Source organism: Argopecten irradians, chromosome 15, assembly GCF_041381155.1.
Source record: "Argopecten irradians isolate NY chromosome 15, Ai_NY, whole genome shotgun sequence".
In the NCBI taxonomy this organism is placed as follows: domain Eukaryota; kingdom Metazoa; phylum Mollusca; class Bivalvia; order Pectinida; family Pectinidae; genus Argopecten; species Argopecten irradians.
This window is the reverse complement of record NC_091148.1, coordinates 2716876-2728918: the sequence shown is the minus strand read 5'-3', so window position 1 is coordinate 2728918 and position 12043 is coordinate 2716876. Positions and strand designations below refer to the sequence as shown.

General features: G+C 33.3%; 1 protein-coding gene across 3 annotated transcripts in view; it reads right to left on the bottom strand.

Moving 5' to 3' along the window:
- The window catches only part of LOC138309430 (solute carrier family 12 member 8-like), a 29879-nt gene extending 17955 nt beyond the window's left edge, over positions 1-11924 (bottom strand). Inside the window, exon 1 of one of the 3 annotated variants that reach the window (XM_069250620.1) lies at positions 11844-11924. The gene's annotated coding sequence lies outside the window, so the exon portion shown is untranslated. Of the gene's footprint in view, positions 1-3360; positions 3571-11843 lie in introns of those variants that run through there. The other 2 variants (XM_069250623.1, XM_069250621.1) reach the window with 2 other exon arrangements.
- Between the last annotated feature and the right edge of the window lie 119 nt (positions 11925-12043).

Below are 12043 nucleotides of genomic sequence, written 5' to 3'. Positions count from 1 at the left end.
ACCTAAATTTAAGTTATACCTGTTCTGTTTATGTTGCCTTCCATTTTTATAACAATTAGATAGTCCACGTGGTGTGTAGAGATCGGTAGTGATTGGATGCCCTTTAGGTAACGGGGGTTGTTTGTACACCCCTATAAAACAGTTATTTTTGATTGTAAGGCAAAACCACATGGTTAACACACTTAGTTCAACAATAGCTAGTCCCTAGTAAAGAAGTCCAGCTCCATAAATCTTATTACCATCTGATTGCAGGGGGTTCTCAAAGTAAGTTTTAGTCGTCTTTTAAAGGCTACTGTTCAAATGTACCCAGTGCAGTCACCCATGATATTACCATCTGTTTACAAGGAAGAAGTCACACAAAAAAACATGTAAAAAGGCTGAAGTAGGTCTATATATACATATCAATAATGGACTTTGGTTGAGGTCCATATGATGGTATATCGTCCAAGTAGAATAAATAATGACTGAGGGCAAAACCCAAGGTCATTATTTTAAGTTCTACTAGGGTAATATAACACCATATGGACCAAACCAAAGGTCCTTAATTTTCATATCTCATTTCTTCAGCAAATGTCGAAAACCATGTTAATGTACATGTGCATATTGATTATAAGAAAACCATTGGTCAAAGAATGGCACCCTGAAGAATGCAGCATGTGTGCAATGAAGTTCACAAAGAAATATTGACTCAGTGTTTCTAAAATTGGAAACACTGAGTCAATATATGCTATGTATTGAACATCACATGACCATTTATTATCCAATGAAAATAGTGGAAAATCAGAGCATATCTAATATTTCCAAATATTAAACTTGAATAAAGTGACATTGGAACTTGTGACTATCATGACAGAACTACACATATGATGTGCATGTGATAAATATATAGGGCTTATCAATAATATATGAAGAAATATATGTCATACTATGTATGCGTATCCACTTTAAGTCATATCTTATTTGTATATAATATATAATATTATCTTGTCATCTGCACAGCCTAAAATAATGGACATCACCACTATTTCTTGAAATTTGTTTTTGTTTTGATGTATATGAACTATGTCCTATTTTTTCAAAGAGGTCCGTTAGGAAGCTGGAGATTCCAAAGAAAAAAATATCAATTAACCTCATGATTTACTTGGAGAGAGGCAAGTTTGGTACCATAAAAAATTACTTGATAGATTAAATATTTAATTAATAATAGACAGTAAAACACTGTTGTAACGAACATCTGCTGACCTGCAAAATTACTTCTTTATAGACATACTTCGTTATACAGATATTACAAACAACTTATAGGAACCATATCTATGAGTTAAATTCATTAAGGAATAGATGTTGAAGCCGATTACATAAAATTTACACGTGCTCCATTATCATTATACCCTCATAACCTCAACAAAATAAACATCTATTCCTTATATTTACAGTTTTCAAGTAAATGAATATAATTTTTTCTCGCGGCAGTTACATATGTTTTATTAAAATACCCATATTTTTTCTCTCCCGTCATCGTCAACAAATTCGATTGAACAGCTAATTGGAATCGAGTCATTCATATGTTCCCGCCAAAAGTGGGGTCATGACCTCACGTTGCTACGCCAGCCACTATTCACGTAACAATAGAATTGCCGCACGTGTTGTGCTAACATTATACACTGATAATGATAATACAAGAAAGCATGGTTATTGAGTCCATGTCAGTGCAAACTGTAAATATTATGTTATAACCAAGAATGTGATTTATTATTCGTTTGGTAGCTGGAATTCATGTTAACCCCCACCCTCGATATTCCAGGGCTTCCGATCACTTACTCGACTATCTCATAGTGAAATTGAAGGCAGTTCAGCGGAAAACATTTGACCAATCACAGGCTAGCAAAGATTTCCTTTGAAGACTAGAGAGAGCAACGTACGCCTAACATCAAAGCCACACAGTGAATCACAGTGTACGTTATACGGCTCTTTTGATGTACATCAAATGACTAAATTACGTATACCTGTTCTGTTCTGTTGCCTCCAGTTTTACTATGAGATAGTCCAGGGGTGTAGAGATCGTTAGTGATTGGAAGCCCTGGAGTATCGGGGATGGTTTACCCCCTATATAACAGTTATTATTGATTGTAAGGCATATACACATGTTAACCACTTAGTCAACTATCGCTAGTCTAGAAATGAAGGGTCAGCTCCAGAAATCTTATAACCATCTGATTGCAGGGGTCAGTTATCAATAATTCACCACACCATTGTATTGTTCCATTGCCGTTAACAATGGTACTATAGCGGTGTAACTCTATATACTAGTAAGTCAGTATTGTATATATTTACATGTAATTAATGATAAATGTTTGTTATTAGTTACGCATGTAAGCAAATGTCGTTATATGTTTCACATGAACATTGTGCACAAATGCATTCCAAAACCACTGTGGTCCAACTTAACAATTTTTGGTAAATTAAGATATGTCTGAATATTCCAAAACAAGACATGATATTTTGTACACAGTCAAACCTATGAAGACCAGCAAAAGGACAGAGAAAAACAGGTCTTTTTAGCCAGGTGGTCTTTATACACAGGTTGAATTGTGTTGATATTGGGCATTTGGGATCCTAAAAGTGGTCTTATTAAGCAGGTGGTCTTTATACAGAGGTAGTTCACAGAGGTTTTACAGTAACTGTATATCAATACTTTCCAATCACTGAAATTGATGATGATGGAATGAAAGTCTAATGTTTATGATGTCGTTTTCTGATGTTAGAATGAAAGTCTAATGTTTATGATGTCATTTTGCAGAAAATGTCTTTATAATTGTTCAAGACAATGCAGATATTACCTTAATGCTGTATGCACTCAGGTTACCTGCTATTTATGACACATAAATTAAGGGAAACGTCCGCCTATAATGGTTACACACACGTAAACAACATTGGAAAATGCTGAGCAAATATACTTTTACTCAGTTAATAGAGTTATCAGTAAATTACCATACACCAGGAAAATTTCTCCAATTATCAATAAAATCTGGACGACATCTGCATAAGCATGAGCTGTTAATCAAATAATGACATATCAAATAATTGATAATCAATAATCAATATGTTTATAGATCTGTATGCTAATATCATCAACACATGTAGCTACCATATGTTTTGAATTCTATCATAGATATCTATTGCAAAATATTCAAATTTCATGAGAGAGAGCTGATAATGTTGTTACAACTGTAAAACATCTGTTAAATAATCTTTTGATAGTGACTATGAATTGTCATGAAATTGACGGCAGTCAGCTCATCAATAGTATCTAATTACGTTTCAACATTCCCATATGTGAAGAAATCTTCACGCTTTACGAACCTCAGAATGTCATTGTTGACTAAATTCCTTTAGCCGAATGCTACATGGAAATAATGCGATGTCCAGAAATCATCAGCGTGGAAATCGTAGAATTTTGCAGAGAATTAAATATCTGTAATACAATTGAGTTTACCTTGGTGACAATTTGTCCAGCACATACAGGAAGAATCACTCTTGTCAGCATCTCAAGTATACAGCTACACACACACAAATGTATCAGCCTCTCTTTAACTGGGGCCCCACAAGGGGAAATATTGGTTATTGTTTTCAGGTAAAATATTTATCAATGATAATTACCCGAGAATTTCCATTATACTGACACTGGCATATTTTAGTTTTTTTTACGAAACCTTCATGTTAGCCCAAAAAGGGGAAATATCTTTTATTTCAGAGTTGTTTATTTTCAGATAAAATGTTTATCTAATCAATATAACAAATTATTAGTATTCAAACAAGAATCTACAAATGTATATTGGGGGACACATAACCGAAAAAGGTTCAAAGATTTTTTATTAATGTTATACATGTACACAAAGCATTACATTTTTGTCAACTGAACTCATTAATTGACCCCTGGAAAGTCATAATGGACTGCTCCAGTCTTTGATATTAGCAGAGTTCAAATGTGTCCTCAGGGGTGAATGAGTTAAAATAAATTGTCTTGTGTTTCAATTTGTTTTCAATTGATGATCAATGCTAAAGGTGCTCCACCGCCGACAGAGCATAAATGATATTCATCATTTGAACAATAATTGGTGAATTTTTTCGGGATGCAATTAATTATTTTTCATATTTTTAACAAGTCAAATTAAAAGCTCAAACTTTTCAATGGTGGTAACGGTGTAAAAGTAAGTAACTTTTGTAACTAAAGAAAAATACTTAATCGTCTGCTCCTGTTTTTGATAGTGCAAAAAATACCATTTGTCAGCGGTGGAGCATCTTTAATAAAAGCTTATATATTCAGCAAAGAATGTAAACCGATAATTTTCATATTTAGATTTTTTCATTGGCAGTCATCTTAATAAAAATAAACTTAAATCTTCTCTGCTTTCAAATAATAAAGCTTTTCTGCTTAATCTATTTTTATATAATCAGTATTCCTACAGCAGTCCGGGGCTCATTATAAGCTTCAGATGTAGGACGCTTCACTTCAGTGACGTCTTCTCACTTTGTATAGAAAAATATAAATTCAATGAAACGGAACATATTTAAATTATGTATACATTCAATTTGAATCAAACGACTTCTTAAGTGAACAAATGACTACAAAAAAGACAAAACCTTGTCCTTAATTAGCATTCAACAAGCGAAACAGTTTGTGGTATTATAATAAATCAAGTTATATTATGAAGTATATATAATATAGTTTCATATTGGTAATGAAAAGCAATTTTCTCATAAAATTGACAATCTATATATCTTCATATCTTTAGAAAAATACAAAATGAAAAGGTAAGTTTAAAGGTATATTTTAGGAGTCTTAAATTTTGTCTCACATTTTTAACTCAACTTAATAATTACATACAGGTATTTAAATTCATCTAAACATCTTTGAAATATACAGAAGTACTTTCCCCAATTCATATATCCTGGAAATCTTTTGAAACTTCTCTTTTTTCTGTATTTGCAATGATAAATGACGAGTTGTTTCAGGATTAACCAGTTTGAGCAAAACCAGAGTACTGAAATAAAACTCATCAACTTACAGACACCTTGTTCGTGTCCTAAAGACTGTCTTTATGAAATAATATTGATTCAAGATCCAATGGAGGACAGTTAGTGGCAAAAACTGTCCATCATCTTCAGCTGATTACTGCTCAGGCAAATGACTGAGTCTCTGAATTAATTTTGTGGGCAAAATTTAAATTATCAAATTAACTCATATATTTGAAATAAGGTCATAAAAACATGTTTTTCTCACATCACCTCCACATGTTTATTACACCTTGACCAGCGTGACATTATGAAACAATCAACTCAAAAACAAGCACGACCTTCAAGTTACGCTCAAGGTCACGATCCCGATCAGGTTCTGTACTGCAGACCCAATAATCAATATGTGCTAATTGGTTAAACTTGAAATGTAATCTGTGAATCAGGGAAGATATCAGATTACAAAGATTTAACAAAAACAAAACGTAAAAGTACAATGGTCACAGTGTATTGTGTAAATTACAAAGATTTTTAAATTTTGAATATTAGTTGAACCAAATTAAGATCTCTATATACTACTGTATAAACAAGCTTAAGAACTGTACAACATGCAGTCTTCTTGAAACAAAACATCTAAAATTAAATATGTTGTACAATGTAGGTAGCATTATGTTTGTAGTATTCAGATTATCTTAAAGCCATAAAAGCAAATTTGCAAACATTAAAATGATGCTATCAAAATTTTGGAATAAATAGATGTAAATGTCCCATGAATTGGCAAAGGTATCATCAGCATGGTGAAAACAGTCAACTCAATTACTTTCAATTTCAAAAGTTCCCACAGCCATCTGAATCAACTATAATCAAGGGCAATTGCTTATATGCTTTGTTTGTGAAGGGAAGGCAGAGTACCCTGAGAAAAATCTCAGACTAATATAGCACAAGTTTTAATTGTAAATAGTGTAAATATAGCAAAACAGTCGCCCTTTAGCTTCGTGCTTAGGGGAATTTCCTCTTATATCAACTCATGATCAGTTGGCCGAAAGGATGAGGGTTTGATCCTGAACAGTGGCACACTATTTTTGCACTTCTTACAATTTATAATATTTCTATAGATTTCCCTGTGGTGAGCCCCTAAAGGTTGGATCAATAATAATGATGGGTTGTAGAGCCAGGATTTGATTGGCAGGCACAAGGAGGGTGATATTGATTTGTTAGACAGCTTTTCTCACATTCTAACTACTGCTAGATAAGGCTACAGTCCTTTTCAGGCAAACAGTAGCTTTGTGACACATCATTCTGGACACCGTAAATGTTTGTCATCTCATAAAACTATAGTTCATCAGGAGCATATGGCAATTTTAGAGCTTAAACTGTATTTTTTATCTATAAATCCCTGATATTTTAGTATAAGTCAGTAGCATGAAGGATGCAATTGATGGATTTGTGGGTACCTTAGGAATGAAGGTACTGGTGGTTGTGTTGGAGGGGGAGGGGATTAAGGTTGCTGTGTGTGTAGGGTTGGGGAGGATGAAGGCTGTATGGTTGACAATTTAGGAAATCATTACAAACAACTGGAGCAAATTCTTAACCACATAATATAGGATATTTATTTGTAGTGGGATTGGACTAGGTGGATCATCAGTGACCATATAGTAGTAATACAAGAGGCCCAGAGGGCCTGTATCGCTCACCATGTACTAGTATAAGTAAGTCATTTGACCTATTGTACTTTGAATGAAGGTCAAGGTGGTTCATATGGATAAACTTGGAAGTTCTTCAATCCATCCTGCTACAGACCTAATATTAATACCCTGGGCCTTTCTGTTATGGAGAAAAAGTAGTTTAAATGAAACGTGTATAGATGGCGCATGACAGATAATGGACGAACCATGATGAGGTGCACTGAAGAAATATCATAACAAATATGGTGTATATATACTGGTTTATTTTTAATATAAAATGATGAAAGCGCACTATTACCAACCATAATATATTATATATTTGTATATCATTAAGATAATAGTTCACATACATCACATGTACATCACATGTACATCACCTGTACATCACATGTACATCACCTGCTTTATAGATAAAGAATGTAGGTGGTCCTTTAAAGCACACTTGCCACATTTAACAACTAAAACATCTCAAGATAAATTAATAAAATATCTCTTCCCTATTAACTTTAACACCTGATGTGAATGTTAATATCAGGTATATTCTTTTAAAATACCTGCAGTATAAGGTAGCTATCTTTGCCTGGTATTTTTATTATCTTTGTATGCAATACATACCCACTCCCATTAAATGTGATATCGTGTTAACAAGGACCACTCTATCTCTGATGCATTTCTGTTTTATGACCTAGCTTTTACCTAGAAATTGTCATTCTTATAAGATTTTCACCACAGAATTCTAATAGTAAATTATCTTCCCCCAATCTAGAGTCAGAGACACAGAATACTAATAGTAGATTATCTCCCCCTAGTTTAGAATCAGAGACAGATACTGCTAATAGTAGATTATCTCTCCCTAGTTTAGAATCAGAGACAGATAATGCTAATAGATTATCTCCGCTAGTTTAGAATCAGAGACAGATAATACTAACAGTAAATTATCTCCCCCTAGTTTAGAATCAGAGACAGATAATGCTAATAGTAGATTATCTCTCCCTAGTTTAGAATCAGAGACAGATAATGCTAATAGATTATCTCCGCTAGTTTAGAATCAGAGACAGATAATGCTAATAGATTATCTCCGCTAGTTTAGAATCAGAGACAGATAATACTAACAGTAAATTATCTCCCCCTAGTTTAGATACAGAGTTACAGAATGCAAATAGTTGATTATCTCTTCATAGTCTAGAATCAGAGCTACAGAATTCTAATAGTAGATTATCTCCCCCTATTCTAGAGTCTGAGTCACACAATTCTAATAGTAGATTATCTCCCCCTAGTCTAGAGTCAGAGACACAGAATACTAATAGTAGATTATCTCCCCCTATTCTAGAGTCTGAGTCACACAATTCTAATAGTAGATTATCTCCCCCTAGTCTAGAGTCAGAGACACAGAATACTAATAGCTGATTATCTCCCCCTAGTCTAGAGTCAGAGACACTGAATACTAATAGCAGATTATCTCCCCCTAGTCTAGAGCCAGAGATACAGAATTCTTTAAGTAGGTTATCCGAGTCCCCCTAGTCAAGAGTCTGAGTCACACAATACTAATAATAGGATTGTCTCCCCTTAGTCAAGAGTCTGAGTCACACAATACTAATAATAGGATTGTCTCCCCCTAGTCTAGAGCCAGAGATACAGAATTCTACAAGTAGGTTATCTCCCCCTAGTCTACAATCAGAGACACAGAAAGCTAATTGTAAATTCCCCTTTTACACTTAGACTCTTCGTTTAACATCAAACATCAGACTAGACCATTTATGAGGGCCGTGGGTGAGTGAGTTAAAGATGCATGTGCAATTATTATGTAATTCATTCTATAAAGCATATTTTGAGTGCTACAGAATTTTTTCTGTACGCAATTAACTATTTTTAATATTTTTTATCTTGAAGTAAAATGATAAGTTTAAACTTTTCAATGGTGGTAATGCTGTAAAGTAAGTGACTTTTGTAACAGGAGACAAATACATCATTCACCTGCTCCTGTATTTGATAGAGAAAAAAATACCATTTGGGATTAATGGTGGAGCATCCGTAATGTTGGGTGATATCTGGATATGTAACTTCAATACTATCGTATTTGACCCAATAAGTGCCCATGGAGTTTAAAAAAATGAAAAAGTAGAGAATTATTTCAAATTAAACCTATACGGTTATGATAGTTTTGGTCTGATATCTGGGCTTTGAAATGAGACCTCAAAAAGGGGAGGGGCGCTTATAGAGACATGGGCGCTTATTGGGTTGAATACAGTACATTCCATTCTCTATCATAGACAAGGAAACTTGATCTGTCTGTACCTAGTATACTGATATACATGTAAAGCCTTTTGTATTTAACAATAGATCTACAGACGCGCCTATAGACTTAACAATCTGTTGCACAGAGAATCTGGTACATATAATCAATACATTGTTTACACAAAAGACCATACGTGTCAAATCGAGAACTTTTTAAAGTCAGAAAATAATTAACTTTGATTCAGAAATTCTTATTGTTTTAATTAAAACCTGTAATTGATTCTTAAAAAATAAATTCAGGATGAGGGTTAATTGGGACATAGATAAACCCTTTCTATATTTTTAGTTAAATCATCCAGATTAAACAAAATAGAGAAAATATTCTTTTACAAGGTCAAGCAGGGCCCAGAGTTATCTGCCCTTGGCAGAGTGTTGATAATTGCTAATTTGTAATTCTTAAGTGATTTTCTGTAAAATGCCAGATCTTTGTTACACTCCAATTATATATAGACAAATCTATCAAAGTAGGATATACTTTGTAGAAAATTCGACAATATGCTGTCCACACTTTTAGAATTACCTTACTGCCCTATATTTACTACTTCAAGTATTTCGTATCCTACAGACATTATATTTATAAGGATCCACTTTTATCTGGAAAACAACAGTTGATATTTCATACTTCCTTGACCCATAGGATATACTGTAAATAGTACATTTCGTGTTATCTTTGAAGTGCTAATTCATGTACAGCACTGAGTTTTGTAAAAGGGTATTTTTGTATTCTGTTATTGAACCACTGAATGGTGCTGATTTATATACATGCTATCATAATTTACATTTTTCCCCCATTTATGCTAAAATCTGACAGAGTTAAAAATAAGTATGTTTTCAGTAAAGGGTTCAATTTTCTTTACTACTGAAATGACAAGATAGATATGATGGTTGCTAGAATCATAACATGATCGTCTGAAATTGTTTATTTGTCACTGGAAAAAAAGTATTTTAGTTTAAAATATAGAAGAGGTAAAATAGCTAAAATGACATTAAAGTCTAGCATTTCAAAGAATTTGAGCACTAACACTAGACGACAGTCCTTGTGATGCCTATAGATATACAGCTGCCGCCACCACTAGTTACTGTATACAGCATACATACCAGGCCATCTACATACACAACCACATTGATTACACATAATTAGCGGGAATTTGCTCCATCAGATTAACGACTGTAACGTAATAATTGTATCTTAATGATCGGCAACATCTGTGTTCAACCATTCTAAAGAATGATATTGTCTCACAATAAATGTGTTTAGAATTTATCATCTTATTTTTTGTAACAAATGTAGCGTGACTAGAATGGATCGATCATCGTGTGTTATGTTCAGTTATTGTACAGAATTCTTATCTGGTTAGTATATTTTCTCCTCTCGTAATTACATCTATTACTGGACATATAAATCTATTAAAGAATGTTAAAATCATCACTGAAAGTTGGCATGATATATACTATAATATTACTGTCCCTGAAACATATATGATTTGAGACCAAGATTCAAACTAGGGGAGATAATCTAGTATTGAAATTCTGCTGAGAAACTTTTATCAATACTTTAATTGGGTTACTAATGACCAATATCTAATTTTCATCATTTTAACCAAACTAAATACCCACTGTGATAGTATCATTCATCGATACCGGTGAAGACTTTGAGATAGGATGAAGGAATATTAGTAATGTGACTAGATTGGGCTGAACGAACACCATATGCATTGACCAAGTACATAACATTTTTACATCATCAATCTAGCTAGTGTTTCAAAGTCCTGAGTTCAAGTCTCAGTCTGGCTGTGATATAATCCTCTCTCAGGCCATATAACTTGCACACAGTAAACTCACAGTATTCAGGACATTCTGTGGTCAATATTACACAACATGTATTTATCAACAGTCCATATTTACATATCTGACACAAGTCCACCAGCACTTATATATATATTACCTTCAAACACTAACATTAAAGTGACTTGTGTCAATCATCTCTCAGTTATAAATACGTTGCAGTTCATATGTATACCTGGCTCATAAGTTCAAACTAAGGGGAGATAAGTAAGTATGATAACCTCTTAAAGACATTTTTAATCTACAAACTTGAATATGTAGATCAGATTACTGGTAAATAAGAGAAAATGAAAGTTCTGGTAGATATTAAAGTTATTTCTAAGTATTGAATAATGTTTTGGTCAGTATTAAAGTTTTTAAGATCAAGTATCATTGCTGCCAGATGTCAGTAACTAAGCATATAACATATGATTTCAAGTTCCAAAGCCAAAATAATTCATAGGAGCCAGAGACTTCTTTCTGCAAGATTTGAAGTCGAATTATGATCCCATAGGAAACTTTAAAATTAAATACAGTTTTTAAATGGAATGGATTTATATTTGGGGTTAGCGTTTACCGCAGTTTAATTCATATACACATATGCACATTTGAAAAACAGAATCTGTATTATCCATCTAGTTATCCATTGTATAATATATATTTTCCAATTCAAACTTACAATAATTCAAACATTATATATTGTACATTATAATTGAATATTTGTATTCAATCATACAGATAGATATGTGATACATTACCAATAACATGTAATGACAATGCTGATCTGCTTTTGAAATAAAACACATGTACATAACCACACAAACTCTTCACATGGGATCGATAGCCTATCAGATGCTGTCATAACGCCAGCCTTTAGGCTTGTTTACTACCTGTGCATCCCGTTTTTGGGCAGCTGTTAAGCCAAAAATAAATATCAGGGAGTTGATATGCAAAAATTACAATAATGATTTTGTCCAGATGAATCCACATTTTGATTTTCTGCTTATAATCTAAGAAAAAACGTACCTTTTTATCCAAGAGACATCACAAATTCACTTTCATTATCGTACTGTCGCGCGGGGTCAATACTTGACCTTTACCCTTTACCTCCACCAGGGTCTTGAACCAATCAACCGTCGTATAACATCAGCTGTCGGAAACGGGAACCTGCCACGACTAATTATTCCAAAAAGTAAATACTTGGACTTTTTTGTATTTTATCGTCT